Source organism: Misgurnus anguillicaudatus, chromosome 4, assembly GCF_027580225.2.
Source record: "Misgurnus anguillicaudatus chromosome 4, ASM2758022v2, whole genome shotgun sequence".
NCBI lineage: Eukaryota > Metazoa > Chordata > Actinopteri > Cypriniformes > Cobitidae > Misgurnus > Misgurnus anguillicaudatus.
In genome coordinates this window covers 11763966-11787401 of record NC_073340.2, presented here as the reverse complement: position 1 = coordinate 11787401, position 23436 = coordinate 11763966, and the positions used below count along the sequence as shown (strand labels likewise).

At 37.1% G+C, this 23436-nt stretch overlaps 1 protein-coding gene across 1 annotated transcript in view; it reads left to right on the top strand.

Annotated features, from left to right (window-relative positions):
- arid5b (AT-rich interaction domain 5B) overlaps positions 1–23436 on the top strand; it is a 143196-nt gene that overhangs the window by 73273 nt on the left and 46487 nt on the right. The gene's annotated exons all lie outside the window — the stretch shown is intronic.

Here is a 23436-nt window from a genome sequence, read left to right as displayed (position 1 = left end):
GCACTGCGCACGTCCCTCAGAAAAAAGAAGCTCTTTGTAAAAAATAATCGGTGGACATGTCGGGAGTCATCAACTGAAATGGGTTTTTCAATTGGTTAATAATGTCAATACCAATATAGTTCAAATGGATTTTTTAGCATATGTTTTTGGCTAGTGGAATGCTGATATCAAATTTCTATGTGCTAGTAATCGTACGTTGCAAGTTTTCTATGTAGAGCTAGGGCTGGACAATAATTCAATATAAATAGATTTCGTGGTGATATGGTTTTAAACACATATCCGATATTTCGATATACAGTACTGTGCAAAAGTCTCAGGCCACCACCACCAGACTTGTTGTTTTAGAAGTTTTAATGTCCATCCATATTTATTTTTAAATCTATTTTGTTAAGATACAAACAGAAAATACAGGAAATACAGTGAGGAAAATAAGTATTTGAACACCCTGCTATTTTGCAAGTTCTCCCTCTTAGAAATCATGGAGGGGTCTGAAATTGTCATCGTAGTTGCATGTCCACTGTGAGAGACATAATCATTAGAAAATGGAAGAAGCTAAACATGACTGTCAATCTCCCTCGGACTGGGGCTCCATACAAGATCTCACCTCGTGGGGTCGTAATGAATCTGAGAAAGAATCTAAGAGCTGGTCAATGACCTGAAAAGAGCTGGGACCACCGTTTCCAAGTTTACTGTTGGTAATACACTAAGACGTCATGGTTTGAAACCATGCATGGCACGGAAGGTTCCCCTGCTTAAACCAGCACATGTCTAGGCCCTTCTTAAGTTTCATGGCCGTTCACATCACGTCTAAAATGCATGTTAAACGCGTGTCAAGGCGATTCTTCCTTCCAAAGCGCGCTCCCGTGGCATCTTTCGTAGCTAAGCAACCTTCAGCCGCACTCTCTTGGACGGCGAAGAAAACATAATACGTTAATAATCTGTACCTCGCGACAAATCATATCATTGTCTCTATGCGATCAATTAATCTGGTTGGGACTTTTCATTTGACAATGAGTTTACATGTAATTTTGTAAGAAGGCTAAATACAAATTAAAGATCAACATCAATTTATTTAATATTTTTTTATGTTGTTTGTTTTATAGGAGGAGACTTTAAAGACAGTTTGTAGGTACAGACATTCATTGTGGGCATTCTTTGCAGTTTATCCCAACGCTTTTTTAACATTCATACCCTATGTAGAGCTTTCCAAATCAGTGATTTTGAGGTTTATTATTGTGCCATGCAAGGTTTTGGAGCACAACTATTTAGATATCACGTGGAATAGTTGAAAATATCACAGAGAGCATTGTTAAAATACTCAGGCATTCTTGCTAGCAATAAAACCTCAACTGTTAACCATAACAAGATGAAGATATAAAATGAATGTGTTTACAAGTGCTGCCTGTTTTTATTGACTGTAACAGAGGGGAAGTTTCCACTTTCCCCCTCAGGATAATTTCATTTAGCAGCGCTGTCGCTGTAGAGCTTCATTATTTAGCGGACGCAACAGAGACGCCCACATTACAAGCAGTTCTGCATAGAGATTTTAAATGTATGCATTGCAGTGAGCACATGCATCTTACAAACTTGTTTTGGCTTATTTTGGGTTCTGCTGAAGCACATTGTGACAGTGTGAAAGTACATTACAGAAGTAACTACATCACAAGGCGTGTACTGAATGCCAGCGGTCTCTCACCCGCCCTGCTGTTGTTAAATGCTTTATCTATTGAGAGTTTTCCTCTCAATTTCAACCCAGTTCCAGAAGACAGTTTGTGTATTGTGAAGCACTGCTGACCACGAAGGCTTACCGAATGAAATACGTTGCTAGTGTACAATGCGCTATTGTTACAGTACACTGTGCAGGAGTTTGTGACCCTCAGAGCACACAAAAAGACTTGATCTGTTACTGAACTCAACTGCAGGTTGTTGATGGTCTATGCTTCTCTGCAGCTGGGTTTCCTTACAATCTTTTAAAAATTTGCAAAAAATAAAAACAAACAAATGCGAATTAAGTGCGTTTCCATGAAGTTGTTTGGACTATGTTTAGTGTTTGTATATTTTTTCACACGAGTTGCACTTCACGTAGCCGATACTGCTGTATTTTTGAAAACTGGTCCCAAACATTAGATTTAGCAGCATGACCTTTTCTTTTAATTATGAAAATTCCAGACCTTCATTTCTCCCGCACATCGTCTTCCATCTTCACTTTTATTTGCTCCGTTTGTTTTTTGGTTGTGGCTGTTGCTTGTCGCTTTTGTGACGTGAGGCCAAAGGTTTGCGGACATCACACAAGGAGCGTTGCTACAACGGCCAACATATTGTAACCTTATCAAAGAACATAATAAAATATGTTACCAAGTATTTAATATAGCGTAAAGGGGATTGCATGCAACATGCGTGTTTTTTTATTTTGTTTTTAATGACCCATCCCGCAAAAAAAGTGACAATTTCTTTAACAGACCCGCGCATCACTAATCTGGACATTATAGAAGGTTTTTCTAAAATTACCAAATACATCCCACCAAATACATAATAACATGATTCAAGGTTTTAGACTTACTACATCATTACGATGTTCTCTATCTGTCAGAATGTAGTGTGTTTGTTGCAAACTTGTGGAAGCATTTTATTTTTTTGAGCAATTGAGCGGTCAGCAGACAATAGTACTTGTACTTGTTTCCTGAAAATACTTTTCCTCTCATTGCTAATAAAAGATATAGTTTCACTACATCTACACAATTACTTGTTCTATAGGGGTTAAGCACAACAAACTTCTGTATTCTCTAAAACAGGTTGCACTGCTTGTGGTTCATTTTCACTTTATGTTGATGGATTTGAACTTCCCTGAGATTGCACAATGAGGTACAGAAATCACTGTACCTTCTGATGCTGTTAAGGCATTTTCTTTTCAATTACATCCAAATTAAATCAAACCAGAATGGCAAAAATAAAATTAACTAGCTATGTTAGTGCAGAAATGGTGCCAGGGGCCCCCAGTTTTTGACATTTTATAAAATGCATTAACTCTTTCACCGCCAGCGTTTTTTAAAAAAGTTGCCACCAAGCGCCAGCTTTTTTCATGATTTTCACAAAAGTTTAATCCCTTCCATAAAATTTTTTTCTTTAAATAAAAAAAAATACAATATAAAAAATTAAAGACCATACCCCCTGCTTTAAAAAAAAAAAAATAAACGTTTCATCCTACCTTCAGTAGTTCTTTTGTAATCAGCTTTTGAATATGGGTAGGTTTCTGCAAAATCACCACATTTTGAGCAAAAAGCAGAGATAACTCCATTTTTGTGACGGACTTTTCATAGAGATCCCATTCAGAGCGATCTTTAAAACAGACACGGACATGCAGCAGCTTGCCATAGGGCAATACTAATAAAAAGTTGCGGTATAAGTTACATACTGTTCCTTTAAATATAACATATGATATGAAGTGATGACCATGAAGTCTGTTTTAAGGTTTTGACTCTCTTTACTTTCTATTAGACCTTAACTGTTGGGTCTCTTTCTCGTCTTTCTCGAGTTTTTTCTTAGCTTGTTTAAAGTTCAGAAAACTTTACAACTATTAGCATTATGTGTGAAAAGTGCTTTCTTTATTTGGCTTGAGAGACCTTTGCACAAGAGTGACCTGCTACATGAGCATAGAGAGAGAGAGGCCCATGGTGGAATCACTGGCACTTATTATGAAATTACATAAATTACTCATTTATTTGTTATGAGTGGATTATTTTATGTTTCTCTGTCACACTCAGTCTAACATGCCAGAGGCCCCTCGTTAGCCCCGCCCACTTATTTACATACCGCTATAGGCACAGAATAAAAAAATCGTTTGATTTCACAATAATGAAATATACAGCCATACCACCCAGCCCTACGTATAGTCTATAGTTGTTGACATGATTTCATACTACCCCCCTCCAGGCAAGTGTGATGTTGTGAGATCAGTTTGGTCATGTAACAATGACTGCATTTAAGTACTAAAGAATAGTTCATTCAAAAACGAAAAGTTTGTCATCATTTACTTATTAACAGAATTCCCAAACTGCTGTTTTCTGTAAAACTCACACTGAGCTATTGTAAGACTTCAGAAGGATTTTTAATATAACACATGATTTATATGTGCTGCTTTTATGATACGTTTATTGTGGGTTTTTGCCCTTTTGAGGCTTAGCCGTATAAATCACCCTCCGCATTCCTTTTTGGAATTTCTAAGGAAATTCTGCCCGAGTTCTCCATTTGTGTTCCACAGAAGAAAGAGAGTCATCTGGTTTGTAACAACTTTGCAGTGATGGCAACATCTTTATTTTGCGTGCACTGTTCCTTTAAGTGCTGAGAAAGCAGGCTGTCACTGTTTATTATTCCTTGACCGTAATTAATTCCCCTTTAAACAAAGTCATATCTTAAAGAGGAAGTCATGCATTGACCCGATGTCCTGCTTATTATTCACTGAGTGACATTTCAAATGTTTTATTTATAGATTTGCAAATGAATACAAAATTATGCAAATTCCGCCACTGGCCGTTGGAGCGAATCCATTCCTGAGCGGAGGTTTTGCCTGTGAGACAAACGGCGACTCTCAGCCGGTCTGTCAGGCAATGTGGACTTCCCCTGTCCAATGCAGGGAACTTGCTGATTCAGATTTTGACAGTGATATGTAAATGATCTTGAGATTGTGAGCAGTGATAGAGAGAAGGAGGGGTTTAGGACCTTGGGGGAGGAGCCGATGCTGTCTTATTATCAGATTGAGATGATGCTGGATTCAGTAGGGCAGCCCTGAATATAACACTTTGTCTTTGATTGAAAGGCTTCTGTAGATAAAACATGTTGTAAATAAGGACTCAACACTGTGTGGAGAGAGCTAGGGAGTGTTCACACGGGATCTTGCTCTGAAGCTAATATCATGGAATGTGATGTAAAAGAAATGTTTTCAACTGAACGAAATGGGAATTTCCAAGATAAATGTGACATGACACTTAAAATGTACAGCCTGTGTGTGTCTGAACATGCACGTGCTGGTTGTAGGTAATTGGATGTAGGATTTTCCAGTCACACACACTGGAGGTGTGCATTGATTTAATGACCGTAACTCCTACATGACATCATAAAACCACAGCTTAAAGCAAAAGTGTGTAATTCAATGCAGCTGTCATCACTGAATGGAGTTGTAAAAAGTTAGAAATTAGAAATCGGCTGTTTTTTTAACATTAAATGTGGCAGTCAAGGTGGTAAACCAGCAAGGTAATGGGATTGACATTAGGGCTGTCACGGTTATGAAATTTGGCTGACGGTTTGTGACGATCAATTGCCTGTTTAATGGCTTTGACATTTAATTCTCATAATTTTTTCTGTTTGTTTGTTCATAAATTAATTTTTACACATTGTTGCGATTATTTAAATTAAATATTTTGCAAGGTTTACCTGGCAGTAAATATTAATACACATATTTAACTCATTCCCCGCCATTGACGAGTTATCTCGTCATTTATGAGTTCATATTTAACTAACTGCCTTTTTGGACAAATTTCAAAGTGAAAGTGTAATACCGCTTTTATCCACCAGATGGCGCCAAATCGAATTTATCAAAAACGGAAGTTAAAAAGAGTTTATGTTTTATTTTAACTGCCTTTATGTTTGATAGTCATTGTGAGTCTGATCTCTAACATAAATTCCTTTACAAAAACGCAATTTTTTAAGCTTTTTGCTCAAAATGTTGTATTTTTGAAGAGAAATATCCATATTTCAGTGGTTAAATTAAGTAGAAAAAGTTAATATATAATGAAACGTTTTTTCCCCATTTTGTTTGTTTGTTTGTTTGTTTATTGTTTGTTTGAAAGCAGAGGGTGTGTTCTTTAATTTGATATAATTTGTATGTTTATATATTTATAGAAAATGATTTTTCCTGCAAGGAATTTTGTGAAAATTTTGTTAAAATCACAAAAATGCAGGTGGGCAACTTTTCTCAAAAAGGCTGGCGGTGAATGAGTTAAAAGTAATTATTTAATGAATATATCTTTCAAAAACTGAAAATTCTTCATAAATAATAACACAATAAAGTGTCTGAAAAATAACTGAAAATAAAAATGCAATCAAAATAAACTGACTTTACCAGAACAGGCTTAAATAGTAGCCAATCCTGCTAAGGTCATATTAGTACTGGACCACAAAAAAATACATTCCTGCAGCTCCCCCTTGTGTTTTTTAGAGAGATGTGCAATCATCAAGGTGATGTGAAATCATCGCGATGAGGTCAAACAATCGCGATGAGACGATTATTTAATCATTGTGAGAGCCCTAGTTGACATAAACTTTTATCTGGCACATACAGTATGCACATAGACTCCATTTCCCTTCTTAATTTATCTGTCTTGTACTCAACCAGACCTGATGTACATCTCTGTTTATAAGTATGCAGCTTTGTCCTTGATATTAAAATATGTAAAATACTAAATACAGGTGTAAATGGGTTGTGAAACGTTTGAGTTTGTCCATTTTCGACCACATTCAGAAAACGCATTCGACCGGATTGCTTTTGTGTTGTAGATGCTATTTCTGCCTATTGATCTAATGTGATGTACAGAGCACAATGTGTTTACATCGATCCTGACTTGTAGCGCGAACCCACAGTTTTGGCACGGTCTTTAGACTTTCATTTATCAAACGAAAGCGGTTGCTCTCGGCTTCTTTTATTTCATGTGTGAAAGTAGCGTGAGCTAATATTAGAGAAAGCCTGTACAAAACTTTGTGCAACATATTTATTAACAACACAAGCAGTGGACTCTGACCTAATATTAGTGCACATCAACTTCAACCCATCATTTCTCCCGCTCGTGTTTTAAAGACTTGCCCATAGACCAGGGTTCCCCAAATCTTACCCTGGAGGGCCGGACCACTGCAGAGTTTAGCTCCAACTCTGATCAAACACACCTGAGCAAGCTAATCAAGGTCTTCATGATCACTTGAAAAGGTGGGTAAGTTTGATTAGGGTTGGACCTAGACTCTGTAGTGCTCTGACCCTCCAGGGAAAGATTTGGGGAACCCTGCCATAGACCATCCCCTCAAAGTAATCAGGACAAAAGTGGTTGAAAGTAGACAAAAGAGACGGATTAAAATGCCAGGTGTGAATGAACATGTGTCTTTCTCGTCCAATTTTTATACGATTGACCAAAACGCATCTTAATATCAGGTGTGCTCAATGTTTCAGAGCAATATAATTTAATATTTAAAAAAAACAATTTAACCGAACAAATAGGGCTGCACATTTAATTGAAAAACTAATCGGGATTACAACTATGGGTGAAAAATGACATAATCGCCAAAAGCCTCAATTACAGCTTTCCATTTGTCCTCAATTCTGTTCGTTTTGAATTATCAGCCATTTGGATTTTTGTCAAAAAATGCTTGAAACCTGAAAACATTAACCAGCTGTTTTTGAAAACTCTCCGAATGATTGAAGAAATGCCTAAAAGATGAAATGAATGTCTTGGGTACACAGTGAACCTTGAACGAGAACAGATGACCATAACTCATCATTTCAAAAATCTCAAAGATGGCACTTTTGCGACCGGCTGGCACGTTGCTACTTTCGAAATGAGGCATTTTTATTTAATCGATACCATCAAGCCAATTCATATAGAGCAATTCACCTATAGCAGGGGGTGCTGACTTCAAAGTCGTATCAAAGGAAAACACCACCGTTTTTCAATATTTTACTATGTTCTTACCTCAACGTAGACAAATTAATTCATCACTATCTTTTTTCAATGCATGCACTTAATGTTTGTACAGCGCGTCGTGAATGTGCTAGCATTTAGCCTAGCCCCATTCATTTCTTAGGATCCAAACAGGGATAAATTTAGAAGCCACCAAACACTTCCATGTTTTCCCTATTTAAATGTACACTCCAATTTTTTAATAAAGTAAACTAATTTTCCAGCTTCCCTAGAGTTAAACATTTGATTCTTGCTGTTTTGGAATCCGTTCGGCTGGTCTCCGGGCTGGCGCTAGCACTTTTAGCATAGCTTAGCATAATCCATTGAATCTGATTAGACCATTAGCATTGCGCTAAAGAGTAGCCAAAGAGTTTCGATGTTTTTCCTATTTAAAACTTGACTCTTCTGTTATTACATCGTGCACTAAGACCGACAGAAAATTAAATGTTGTGATTTTCTACGCAGATATGGCTATGAACTATACTCTCATTCTAGCGTAATAATCAAGGACTTTGCTGCTGTAACATGGCTATAGCAGGCGTAGTGATATTACGCACTGCTCGAAAATAGTCCCCCGCCGTTGAAAGTTACTAAGGGGACTATTTTCGGCTGCTGTGTATTATCATTCCGCCTCCTGCAGCCATGTTACAGGAGAAAAGTCCTTGATTATTACACCAGAATGAGAGTATAGTTCCTAGACATACCTGCCTAGAAAATCGCAACTTAAAATTTTCTGTCGGTCTTAGTACACGATGTAACTACAGAAGAGTCAAGTTTTAAATAGGAAAAATATCAAAACTCTGGCTATTTTATTTGGTTATCGACCTCAGCGCAAAGTAATATTGACGTGAGGGGGAGTAGTCAGGAGTGATGATGTTACTGCGCACCAAGGTGTAAGTGCTGCAAACTAAGTGCTCTTTCGCTATACAATATAGTTCTCATTTTTTATCCGCTTTAAAAATCGCCAATTTTATTTTGTGCCACCATACTTACTTGTGTAACGGTTCATGTAACAGTCTTACAATAGGGAAAACGTGGAAGTGTTTGGTGGCTTCTAAATTCATTCCTGTTTGGATCCTAAGGAATGAATGAGGCTAGGCTAAATGCTAACACATTCACGACGCGCTGTACAAAGATTAAGTGCACACATTGATTAAAGATAGCGATGTATTAATTTTGTCTAAGTTGAGGTGAGAACATAGTAAAATATACAAAAAACTTTGGTGTTTTCCTTTAAATTTCTAGCAAATACATGCTCTGCCGCAAGCAAGGTTGTCATGGGAATGTTGTGGTACGGGATGTGTAATGATGATTAGCGGTCGGCTTTGGGCCAGAGTTCTTCAGTCGTATGTGCAGATAACAACATCTCTGTGCCAGGAAAGGTCTCCCTACATCTTCAACATTAAGTCTTTGAAGTTCCTAATATGTTTGGAGTTAAGTATTAATTACGAGCTTTTTTGCTGTTTATTTTAAAATAAAGGTCACGTGAAATCGCCGTATGTGACTTCTGAAGAACTGGATTGACCTCGCTTATGCGCCGATAAAAATCATTAATGCCGGAGACACGACGTGAGCTTATGAAATAACCCCCTTTTGTGTTGACTTTGACAAAAAGCACACGCTGTGCTGTGTAATTATATTGAGTGGAAATCAAAGTTTCTGAGGCTGGCAGAAGATCTTTTTCTATACCGCACTGTCTCCCTGGAAATCACAGTCAGCGTGGAATTCACATTATATCTGCAGCCATGAACAAACAGACAGACTTGGATTCATCGAGAGTCTGTCTCTCGCACGCTGTTGTTCTTTTTCAAGTGGAAATTCAAATTGGATGCACGCAAAGATATTAAACAACAGCTTGATGGACAGTACGATTGTTCAATTTAAAAACATAACTTTCTTTGAATCACCGCTGAATCTGTTTAAGACGCTTTTATGCCAGGGGTCACATCTGATCTCAGCTAGTGTTGTTATACAAAAGGCTTAAAGTGGTCAATGTAATATTTGAACGCTTCAATATGGCACCGTGAATATTAAGCATCTGGCAAACGTTGTAGCGTGGCTTTCATGCGTCTGGTCTGCAGTGCGAGAGAATTGATACCGCAACATATGAAGAGCCATCTGTAACGTGCCCTGATACAGTACTGTATCCCCCCACCCATCTCAGGACCACCGCAACAACCACGGCGACAAGCAAAATAAAGAGTTAGCCTTCATGCTTAAATAAGTGGACCGATGTGACAAACACACACACACAGACAGTGTAGGTGAAACACACAGTATATTGAGACTGTCTGTGGCACATGCTGCCCTTTTATTTTCTCCCCCGGGATTCATCTGTCAGTCGGCTGCACTCGCGCTGTGCTGCCGCTAATGTGGTTGCATCAGCAATTCTGATGCAAATTTGCACTGTGCGCTTTGCCCTCCCAATGGATCGTGCAATTTAGTTTGATGAATTTACTAGAGGATGCATGAATGCTTTTTTCTCCTCGCTTCTCACGTAGATTATTGCGTCTTTATCAAAACCAGAAGATTGTTTACTGTCTAGCTGTGAATAATATGAAATAATTACTCAAGACTCTGCCATCTATTGATTGAATATTTTAAAAATCTTTACCTAAATATAATTATTTGCATAATACATGTGCAAGTAAATTGCCCATGGGAAATGATCAGTTATTAAGATACTATTAATCAAAATGAGTTTTCTGGACCACACAGATTTATATTTGAGCCAAATTGCTCAGCTCACATAAATGTATTATCAGACCACATTACAACTGAAACATAAAGTGCTTAATATATTAAACATGGACACAGATGGTCAGTTCTCCGTCAGATCACAGGGCATCTTCATTAGACATTCCTGAGTCGTTGTGTGTGTGCCATGACTCTCTCCCTCCATTACTCGCTCCTGTACCGTGTGTCTAAATGAGGATTTAATCCTGCACATGTAAGATACACTAAGTAAACGCAAAAGGGGCCGGATCGGGTGACCGTGCATCTGTTGTTCAGCATCCACTGTTAATTCGAAAGTCTATAAATCCCACTTGTAGTGTCTCATTCCACACTCACCGGCCCCCGGGCCGTGCCAGGGCCGGACCCTGTATGGGCAGCCGTGCCAACAGATCTCAGGATGACCAGCTGGCTCTCGGGAGGCGTTTATTGGTTAACTAAAGCAGAGTGGATTAATAGACGATGGTTGCTTTTAGCTTCTTTAATATTTCTTTTCACACGTCAGGTCAGATGTGAACAGGTTGGGGTGACTCTGACCTCTGGTATTCATTTTAGTAAGTGCACGGGGTGGATATATTATTAAACAACCCCCTCGCTGCTCTTCAAATAGACACCCAGACACCTCCTTCACCTTTCACCCTAATTTGTTAACAGAATCATGTGTGTTTGTGGTATTCAGTGTGTACTGTGTAATGAAACAAATGTATTAACGGGATAGTTCATCAAAAAACCCATGTTATAAACCCACACTGCAAAAAATGCCTTTCTTACTTAGCATTTCTGTCTCGTTTCCAGCAAAAACATCCAAAAACTCCCAAATTAAGATGTACTCTCTTGATGAGCAAAATGACTTAGTTTTTAGACAAAAATATAAAATTTAAGCGAATTTGTGCTTAAAGCAACACTGAAGAGGTTTTTTTTTACCTTAAAATGTTTCCAAAAAAGTTTCAGTCATTCATCCACTCGAAACAGGGTGAACCGCGCTTTCACGTTCGCTTTTGCAGCCCTCTATCGGCCAAAACCGCACTAAAGAAGTTTCCAACCGTCGGGTTGCGGTCCTGTAGTTCGAGTGAAAACTACAAAAACTTGCTTTACGGCAGACCTACAATCCAATCAGAGCCAGCTTTGCTGCAGTAGGCTAAATTATTTACGACAGTGGTAATGGACAATTCCGCTTCCAACCTGTAGGGGGAGCAAAGAGCAAAAACTCTTTAGTGTTGTTTTAATACAAGCAAAAAATCTGCCAATTCTTGTATTAAGTATTTAGGAAAAAAGTAAACTTATTTCAAGAAAATTTTGCTTGTTTTAAGCACTAATTTACGTAAAGTTTGTATTTTTTGATCTATACACTAGACTTATTTTCCTAGGTCATTTTGCTCATCAAGAAATTACATCTTAATTTAAGAAATTTTAGGTATTTTTACTGAAAATAAGACAAAAATACTAAGTAAGAAAGTCATTTTTGCAGTGCAGTATGAATTTTTTTTTTTTTTATGAACACAAAAGAAGATATTTTGATAAATGATGGTAAGCACACAGTAAACTGTACCCATTGACTTCCATAGTAGGAAAAACAAATACGATGGAAGTAAATGGCTATCATCAACTGTGTGCATATCATCATTTATCAAAATATCTTCTTTTGTGTTTATCAGAACAAACTAAATTAATACAGGTTTAGAAACAACATGAGGATTAGAAAATGTTGACATAATTTTCATTTTTGGGTGAACTATCCCTTTAAATTTACTGCCAAAATCTGTCAAATGTACAGAAATTGTCAAAACCTTCATAGAGCTTATTTTATAAATATTATAATTATTTAAATCTCTTAAAAATCATAACACGAGTAGTAATTATTTTGTATTGCATCTAAACATTACATTAAAGAAAACATACAACATTACATAACATATATAACAGGGGGAGACGCATAACAGACCTTACTACATTAAGCTTACACAGAGAAAAATAAATAAATAAAAATAATAATAATAAAATAAAAAACACGAGTAGTAATATACATAGTATCTATATAAAATTTGTGATATAATTAGATTATATTATTAAGTACAAAAATGATAAATAGAAATATTATATTATACATTGTACAGTTAAATACACATGATAGTACTGTTTGCTCTACTAAATTTGTGATAAATTTAATTACAAAAATGTGTCTAGATATAAAATTGGAGTGTATCCATTGAATTGTAAGGTCATGACAGTGTGAGGTTAAAATGCTTCTTCTTGATTGGTTGTATTGACTGCTTGTGTAGTAGTGTGTGTGCGTGTGTACTGTAATTCCTGACAGTAACACTAGAGGGCAACTGACTTGACTCAGTGACTTGACTCTTCTAACACGATGGGTGTAAATAATTCAGTGCAAATCTCCAGCAATATTCTTCAGTCAAATCTCTGTAATAACACAGCATGTGCTCACAAAGGTCTGCTATGGGGGATTTTTTAAGCAAAGATCAAATAACAGTTTGTCAGAATAACAGAAGCTGAGTTTGCATATTAAGAGGAGCTGCTACTGAGGAAAAACCAGGACAAAAGAACCGTATTCAGTGATGTGTGTTTGATTTTATCACTCAAGTGACATTATTAGGTGACTATAAAATAAGACTTTTAAATAAAAAAAGTCATATGAAAAGAAATGAAGCAGTCATAGGCATGATTAGTGATGTAAACACGTGCATGTGATAAAAATCGATATGACTTTTATGTTGGCAGACAAACATATGACCCTATACTGTCATATTTACAGACCAGAAAATCATAGGAAGCTGAAGGTGGTTTCCATTGACATAACCAGTGTGTGGCAACCATGCAGACCATCATAGCAACGCACTTGCAAACATTTACAATTTACATTTATGCATTTGACAGATCTGAAGCGACACACATTGCATTACATTTATTACTATGTGTTCCCTGGGTTCGAACCCATGACGTTTTGCGCTGCTAACGCAATCCTCTACCACTGAGTCATCATAGCTACACCCTAGCAACTAACCAGCAATTATGCAAAAATGCCCTAGCAACCACCCAGTATACCCTGGCAACCACATAGAAACTAACCATCCTGAATACCTTAGCAACTGCATCATGATGCCCTGGCAACCACCCAAATCACACTTGCATACTCATCAGAAATTAAAATGTGCAGTTCATTGTAAAACTTTAAGACCTGTGTGTTGAATAACATGTGGTAGTGATGTGAGCAGGAGTGTGTGTTGATGCTGATGCGGCGTTTCCCACGTGCCCACATGACATAACTTCAAATACATAAATAAGAAACACTTGGAACGCTTCGGCCCAGTCGTCCTGCGGCATGCGACTGCGTGTGATTTGCTGTGACTGGACCACTTGCTCTCTCCTGAATTAGCATCTGACCTTGGTGCGCGCATCATCCACGTGCCGGCGTCGCATTCCCCCCCGAGAGCAGACGCGCTGTGACATTGACTCATTGTTTGCTTCAGTCTGTTTGCGGTGTAAAAGCGAAGCAGAAGTCTAATGCTGCTGATTCAGAGACGTTAGCGATTAAAAGACACAAGCGCTGCCGTTTCAGACGCAGCATTATTTAACGGGGGCGATATCATTTATTCATCGTGTATGTTTTGTTCCTTCTGTACCTCACAGTGCCATCTGCTGTGTAGTGCTGTATTAAATCATAGAGAGATGAGATAGAGAGAGAATTAATTCAGACCATCACAGAAGAAGAATAAAGGGATGTTTACAGACACTGAGACTTTTAGTGATATAAAGAGAGCAGAAGTCGTTTGTTTTTAAGGCGAGGATTAATATTTTATCTCACAATATTGAAAAAATGTACAGTACACTAACAGTAAGATATCACATCAGGATAAATAATGCAAACAGTCAATTAAATAATCAGGTATTATTTCCAGTAAGGAAACACTTATTGTACATTTTTCAAATAATCAGCCAAATTGATTAATGCTTTTTTGTCTTATATAATAATATAATTATATCATATTTTAGGGATTTTACAACTAATAATACAGTGACTAACTGTAAGTGTTCAGCAACATGAGAGTGCAAAAGAGAAAGTCGAGCTAAAAATCTGAAGTGACAGATCTTTTTCGCTTGTGGTTATTGACATTCGCTGGCATGTTCTGAATGAAGCTGCAGCTGGGCTGATGATGATAAAAAGATGGGCGGTACTGGGCTGGCGGAGGCAGGCATTCGGCTCCGCCCACTTCCTATTTATTTAAAGCCTGGAGCAGATGAGAGGTGGATGTGTGCCAGGACACAGGTCCTCTGATCAGTGTGACCTTTCGGCAAAGAAAGAGCCATTACGTGGGTTATTCAACAAGATTCAGACATTTCAAACTCAATGCATTTAGATGATTCTGTTAAAGTCCAGTTTTGAATACTTACTAGTTGTACAGTTGCTGATACTTAAGGTCAGTGGAACGGTCATATGGTTACGGATATTAAAACGGCCCATAGACTTTTTGATGAAGTGACTAAGCTATACGGTATCACTTAGTCTTTTGACCTGGACCAGTAAGCATCCTCCCTAGCAACACCATAGCAACTGTAAGCACTCTCATCATTTCACCTCCTGGGACAGAATTTGAACATTTGTAAATGCTTTCTTTTCTCACTGATCTTTGATGGTGTAGTTAGTATGACTCACTCATTGACTTGTATAATCGCTGTTGTGATGATTTACTTTCTTTGCTAAAGTTCTGGCACTATAATAAATTTGGTTTCATACAGTGTGACCATTGCTATACAATGAGCGATGTCAAATATCATTGTTTAAACTGGTTACAGTGTGTTTCATACCGTTGATGTCATACAGGATACAATGACTTTTAGTAAAGATCTCACTGTGGTATATATTTAACAGTTTAAAGTATAATACCATGTACGCACAGTTTTATTGTGCATAATTTGTTCATATTATCAGTTCAGTTAATTATTCAGTTCATATTATTTTCATAATCTTTGATCAAATATCTTAATGTATTTATTTATTTTTTTATATAAATAGAGAAATGTAATATAAAGTGTAAATTAGGGATGCTCCAATCAGGATTTTTGCAGCTGATACCAAGTACCGATTTGTTGTTTTTGTGATTGGCCGATACCAATGCCCAATACATATTCTTCAAGCTGATGCAAGCTCTTTGATAGCTGTTACTGTTAAAATATTTTCTAGATAAAGTAATACCATTAGGTATATTATTGTTTCAAAGGATTAGTCCATTTTCTAAAAAAAAATCATATATAAATAATAAATTGACACAAAGACATTAATTAGTATCATTCAACATACAACAACGTCGATACGGTCCTCTTTCTCCACACTTGTAAACACTAGGGCGTAGTTTCGCATACATCATCCGTGACCTCTTGACGTGATGACGTATTGCGTGAGGTCGCACTGGCGCATCACAGGACCGGAGATAGAAGAGAAGTTGTGGCTTAAAAGTGCATATTTTTTATATTTCTTGCAAAAATGACAATCGTTTCGCTAGATAAGACGCTTATGCCTCGTTTGAGATTGTTTAAAGTCCTTTGAAACTCCGTTGAAAAAACTGTTAATTGTTAAGTGTTGGGGTCCATTAAAGTCCATTAAAATGAGAAAAATCCTGGAATGTTTTCCTCAAAAAACATAATTTCTTCTCGACTGAACAAAGAAAGACATCAACATTTTGGATAACATGGTCTTGAGTAAATTATCTGGATTTTTTTGTAAGAAAATGGACTAATCCTTTAATAGAGAATCAAATAAATAAGCACAACAAATATTTCTTATGCAAAGTGAACATTAAAATGCCTTTAAAAATGCTTATTTCTGTTAAAAGTACTGAAAATAAAACACTTCACAGTCTTTACTATATGAATTAAATATACACGCATTCGTATAAAGTACAACAGTTCTTCAGTGAAGAGCAGAGAGTGATTTTATTAAGAGATGAATTAGGTTACTGTAGCTTTAAGACATGAGAGAGAGATCGCTCTGTTCACATGCACTGATGACAGGCAGCTGTGTGCACACGCGTCGGGTGTACGTGGACGAGAGCAGTTGTGAGGAAAATGAAAGTTTAAACGGTCAAAACTTTCAAATGCATGCAAATAATAAACTTTCGGCATGAAGGTGCAATGTCCGCGATAGTGTTGTATAAGCTGTTTGATGGGGATGTGAAGACATCTCGCGCTGTTAGGACCAGAGCTCTCATAAAAATACACATATCTCTGTTTGCAGAGCAACGGCTTGTAAAAATTCTCGCACTGCATAAAAATTGTCTCTAATTGCAGCCGCATTCAGGAGCCCTACGATGACAAAAGTGAACAGAAAGATCGGTTCATGAGATCGGCAAATTTAGCGAGTACTGATCAAGTAATTTAATGCCATTATCGGCCGATGCCGATCGATCGGAGCATCCCTAGTGTAAATTATATAAATGAAAAGACTGCATCTACATTATTCTCCAACAAATGTTCTGTTTTACTTTTAAATATATCACAATGTAACAAAACAAGTTAACTAAAGTGCATAGTGGGTGTAAATAGACACATGAATCAAGCCATGGAATGTTAGATGCGAGAATATTTTTCCCACATTGCACCGTGTGTGCGTGTGCGTGTGTGTGTGTGTGTGTGTGTGTGTGTGTGTGTGTGTGTGTGTGTGTGTGTGTGTGTGTGTGTGTGTGTGTGTGTGTGTGTGTGGAGGTGATGCTGAGAACTGCATGAGAGGCTTGGACAAACTTCATTTAATTTGGCTTCCTCTAAAACTTCCATCCACCACAAATGTTTTAGGCCTAAACTCCAAGAATTCACATATACACTTCAAACGTATTTGCTCAAAGGAAAAAATCAGGACCACAGGAATGCACAAGCAGATATTTGATCTGCGAGAGACCCCATAGTGCTCACTAATGACTTTTGAAGGAAGGTGGATCTGCTCAGCTTCAAAGCTCTGGCCACCCCTCAGACCTCAGCACCACAGTAAATGACCTGTTACAAGTGCTCTCGAAGCCCACAGATTACTGAAAAACAAGTAAATGTTAAATGAGATGCGGTGGTCGGAGAGCTGACTGTTTTAACTAGAGATTGTAAAGATTGTGTATTCGAGAGAGTTGTGATTTTGTAAAAGTAAGGGTTCAGTTAAAGGGATAGGGGAGAGCGGGGCACAACCTTAGTGCTTTTTGGTTTTGGCTCAATCATTAAAAAAATATTTGAGATTGAATAATTATATTTTTATACAAGCAACACACACACATCTCTGCTACAAATGAACATTTGAAGTTTGTTTCTATTACTTACCATTCTTGGACAATTTCACCAAACATAACAGAATTGCAAACGTTACAACTTACCCCAAAGATGGGGTTAGTTGTAACACTTGCTAAAAATTAAGTTTGCAGGCAAATATTTCAATAATATTTTGTCTATATACTTAAAGTGGATATTGTTTATATTTTCTGTCTCGGTATCTACACTATTCATCCCCCATTGTTCAATTATAAATGGATACAAATGTCTAAATGTGTGAGAAAAAGCAACACAATTATACCAAACAAACAAATGTGACACAGTCTGTAAAAACCATACTAAAGCCTTAAAATCTATTTCTAAGATAATGAAAATCCAATATTAAAGATATGAGCAAAAATAAATTTAAAACATGATTTTTGATAAGACAGGCACATTTATTTTGTTGGCAGACATCAATCATTAGTGTGTACCCTATTTAAAACAACGGCAAGAATTACGCTAACGTTAGCGGCTTTTATATCGTAAGTGCTGAGGGGTTAGTTGTAACACAGCGTTACACTTAACCCCGTTGGGTCAAACTATTTTCAAGCCCACCAAAAAAGTTGCTAAGAGCTGCAGGTATATTTCAAAATGATGCTATTTTTTAGTCAACAAGACATATAATGAAACATATGATGAAAAAATTTACTTGCATGCCACCAAAACACTCTTTCATCAATAACGCTATGGAAAAACATTATACCTTTCAATAAATTTGCATGAGATCGTCTTTTGGCAGCGTTAAAATAATATGGAAAAAACAAATCCCTCAACCCTATGCAACAATGTAAACGGTCTACGTAACAAGTAACCCTGCGTCAGTTTTTGCCCCGCACACCCCTACTCCAGCTAAATATCCAAATTGCACCATGATTTACTCACCCTTAAAGGTGCAGTGTGTCATTTTTAAAAGGATCTCTTGACAGAAATGCAAAATAATATGCAATACTGTATTATCAGGGGTGTATAAAGACATTTTTATTAAACCGGTATGTTTTTATAACCTTAGAATGAGATGTTTTTATCTACATACCGAGGGTGGGAAGTCGCCAGTTTAACGGACAAACTTTTTTACTAAGTTGTCTCTGTCGATTACATGCTTTTCCAGTGGCGGCTACCGTAGCTTCTCTATGCGTTTCAAAAGTGAGGGGTAAGCAGTGGACTGAGCCGTTAGTTGCAATTCACAACCTCACCTCTAGATGCCGCTAAAATTTACACACTGCACCTTTAAGCAATCTGAGATAGGATACATATATCCATAATTTTTCAGACAAAAACACATTTGGAGTTATTTTAATAAATGTCCTTGCCTTTTCAATCTTATAACAGTTGAAAACAGGGATCAGGGAACAACTTCTGACTTTGAAAAAAGTGCATCCTTCCTTCACAGAAGTAATACTCACGGATTCAGGGGGTGAATAAAGGTATTTTGCGGGTAATCGATGCGAAAAAAATATCCTTATTAAAAGGGGCCATGGCACAACACTTTTTTAAGATGTTAAATAAATCTTTGGTGTTCCAGAGCACATATATATTTTATTATAACATGTTAAAATTGACACTTTGTTGCCGTTTTGGGTGTGTTTTTTAAAATGCAAATGAGCTGATAAAGTGCAAACACTGATGATGGTGGTGGTTTGTTGTAATTGAAACTCAATTGTGCTGTGAATTATTTTTCTTCTCTCTCTTTTTCTCTGCACTAAATGGCAGTGCTGTGATTGGATAGTGCCGATTAAGGGGCAGTATTATTATAATAAGAGCCCTTTATGACATCATAAAGAGGGCCAAATTTCAACAACCTATTTTTGTATGTGCTTGTAGAGAATGGTTTACCAAAACCAAGTTACTGTGTTGATCTTTTTCACATTTTCTAAGTTGATAGAAGCACTGGGGAGCCAATTTTAGCACTTAAACATGGTAAAAGTCTCATTTTCATGCCATGGCCCCTTTAAAATGTTATAAACTATAAAAATTAGCTATAACGTCGCCATCTTGGTCTCACACAACTCACGAGAGTCACTGCGCAACATACCCATGGCTACCAACGCTCGCTAAAACTGTCACGTAAATCACGTCTAAAGATGGCGTCATGAAAATGCTGGCGGCCAACTGTTTTAAAGGGAATGGATTTGGACAGTAAACCTTTAGAAACGTAAATAAAAAGATAATTTTAGATGTTCAATGACTATTTAGAGCAGTGGTTCCCAAACTTTTTCAGCGTGCGGCCCCCCTTGTGTACGGTGCATTCCTTCGCGGCCCCCCCAAAGAAAATTTGTGACAAAAAAACTGTTCTAATTTTAATAAAAAACATTAAATTATACAAAAAAAAGTAGTGCTTTTGGTTAGTAGCCTTATTTTTATGTTTAATTAATGTATTTCGTAAAATGTCATAAAACTGGGGCCCCCCTGGCACCATCTTGCACCCCCCCCCCCTTGAAAACCACTGATTTAGAGCATTGGGATCGATAGAAGAGGGCTTAATTATTTTTATGAAAACCAAAAAATCGACATTTATACTTTCTTTGCCTCTAGCTCAAAATTACACTGTGCACATTTTGCCAGCACGGGTCACAAATGTTTTTTATTGACAGATAACAGATATCAATTCTCCTCTCCAGCTTTTTTTTACTACAATTATTTCTGTTTCTTATAACCGGAGTGAGGTTCACAGCTGTAACATTAGCATTGGTACAATAATAACTCTGAATGTCAATTATTACAAACACACCAGTAATATAACTAGTTATCAACTGCAGTGTTATTCATACAGTGCACATCAATCAAACTCACAGTCAAAAATCTGCTTTGTGACGGTTATAGAAAGCAGTTTTACAGATCTCCATTTATCATTGTATAACAAGATTCACATTCAATATGAAGCAGTAATACCTTAGATGTCAGTTGCAAGAATTATATATTTTACTTTTTTTATATTTATATTACAGCTTTGCTTTAAGATGGTGCTTTTTATATTATGGATGTCTTTAAAATGGAGCAGCTGTGCTCCTGTCAGACATCTCAGTGCTGGATAACAGGCATAAAGTAAAGGAGTTAATGTACTCTGGCATACATGAGTAATACATTACTCACAGAGGCGCAATTCAATTGATTGTGTGATTTTGTCGGGGGTGGAAGGGGGGCATATATGAGCCCTGTTTGAGTCAATCAGTCTTATGAACAAAAGAAAAGCAACATTTAGAGAAGCAGTTCATATCCTCAATAAACGTAAGCCGAGCCCACGGACGTCTGTACAAACGTGTTTGTCATAGGAACAGCGGCCAAGAAAACAACCTGCCTGTTGCCAAGGTGACAAAAAAGGCTTCTTACATAAATGTTTATTTATGAGCAAATGGACTAATTTGATGTGCTGTTTTTCTGACCCCGCTACCGCGAGCTCCGGATTCAATTATTAAAAAGTGTTGTAATGAGAAAAACACCTAAAAATAAAATCAAAAGCGCTCTCTCTAAGCTGATTAGATAATCGCTTTTTTCTTTTCCCAGAACAGATATCAGTTTGCCCGTCTCTAAGCTTTGTTTGAAGATCAAGTGTAGCATTGTAGCCACTGCCTTGGGCTCCGCGTAACCTTGACGATAATTTAATCTTCAGCGCATGGAATGCCGTGCCGGGTGACCTCATTGAACCCGCGCTCAGAATCGCATTGCCTGCACCTGTCCCACTCCTTGCTCTCTGTTTGAACTCCTGCATGTTTGTGTCGCTGTAAAGAGTGACGCTGGTGCTGGTTCGATGTCATCCATCAGGTGCACAACAAATTCCAGGAAACATGATTTTCTGACCCTTTAAAACTCGGCAGGGAGAGCACACTAGCTTAGCATACTAACATACAGTACCACTTATTATTATATCATTATTTACCTGTAGCATGTATGCTGTGCCAATTTGTATTTTGGCAGTATGATAACCTTAAATGGGACATTTCGCAAGACTTTTTAAAGATGTCAAATAAATCTTTGGTGTCCCCAGAGTCCATATGTAAAGTTTTAGCCCTAAATACTGCATAGATAATTTATTATAGTATGTTAAAATTGCTTTTTTTCGTTTTTGGGTGTGATCTCTGCACTAAATGGCAGTGCCGTGGTTGGATAGTGCAGATTAAGGGGCGGTGTTATCCCCTTCTGACATCACAAAGGGAGCCAAATTTCAATTAGCTATTTTTTCACATGCTTGCAGAGAATGGTTTACCAAAACTAAGTTACTGGGTTGTTCTTTATCATATTTTCTAGGTTGAGAGAAGCACTGGGGACCAAATGATAGCACTTAAACATGGAAAAAGTCTGATTTTCATGATATGTCCCCTTTAAGGTTTCAGAGTGTGTCGGTATTGCCATTGTAACACTAAAATGTGTTATTTTCAAATGTCTGCATATACAAATACATTTTCAACTGGACAATATATTTTTTGTAAAATGTATCAGATGTAAACATAAAATCAATTACATGACTTAATGATTTATTTATCACAGAAAATGTGAGTGGTTTTGAAACTTTGACTCTTTAAAACAGTGGTCTCCAACAGGCACAAGGTTGCCCGCACAGATTCCGTGAGTTGCCCACCAATGCACATTCTATTAGGGGCTCGATTTTAATATTTATTTATTACATATTTTTATATTAGCTTGGCTTGTATATTATATAATATTTTATGTATGTTAACATTTTAAACAAAGATAAAAACGTATCAAATACTAAAAAAATAAAAAATAACATAACATAAAATAAAAATAACATAAAATAACATAAAAATAACATAAAAAATACATAAAAAAATAATAACATATAATAAGAGTAAAACAAAAAAGTTTTGAGTAGACTATATCAAAAAAGTAGCCCTCCAGATTGTTTTGTGGTAGCACTTTGCTCACAAAAAGGTTGGAGACCCCTGATCTTAAAGGTCTCGTTCTTTCTGTGTTTTTGAAGCTTTGATTGTGTTTACAGTGCGCAATATAACATGCGTTCGTGTTTCACTTGTAAAAAAAACGTGCAGTGTTTCCCACAGGATTTTGAGAGACTGTGGTGGTGATTACATCACACGCTAATTAGCATATATGTGACATCATCGTGTCGTGTTTGCATTTGATCTAGTGTTGGCACCTGAAATATGTTTTACTTTTACTCTTTGATCTGTATCTGTATTTGATCTGTATCATATATCACATCATATTTTAAGCCGAATTAAGCTGTTTTAAATAGTGAAATAAAAATGTAAATGGGAATCATGAAAATTCTATTTGTGGGGGCCAGTGTTGATTCTGTGGTGGGCCACCACAAATAAATCAATGTATGGGAAACACTGACGTGGTATTTTTATCTGTGTACCGCTGTTTTCACTGTCCTAAAAACGGTCTGATATCTTCCTTGTTCTATGAAGTTCCTCCTTCAGAAATACGTAATGAGTTCTGATTGTGTAGTTTGTTTAGTGTGTTGTGATTCGATAGCAGCTTAGCTTACCAGAGCCGTTTGAGCCAAAGCTGGTGACTGACGTATTCCTGTGGGCGGAGTTTAGTCAGAAACTGTTTTATTGACATCATTCAATCGGGAAGTAGAGGGCTGAAGCCCAAACCGGCCGTTCGCTGTATATCGCCTAAATATGTCAATAGTGTAAAATATATCGCCTGGCAGTGAACTTTGAGCTTTATCATTTTACAGGTATTATTTATGCTATTATAG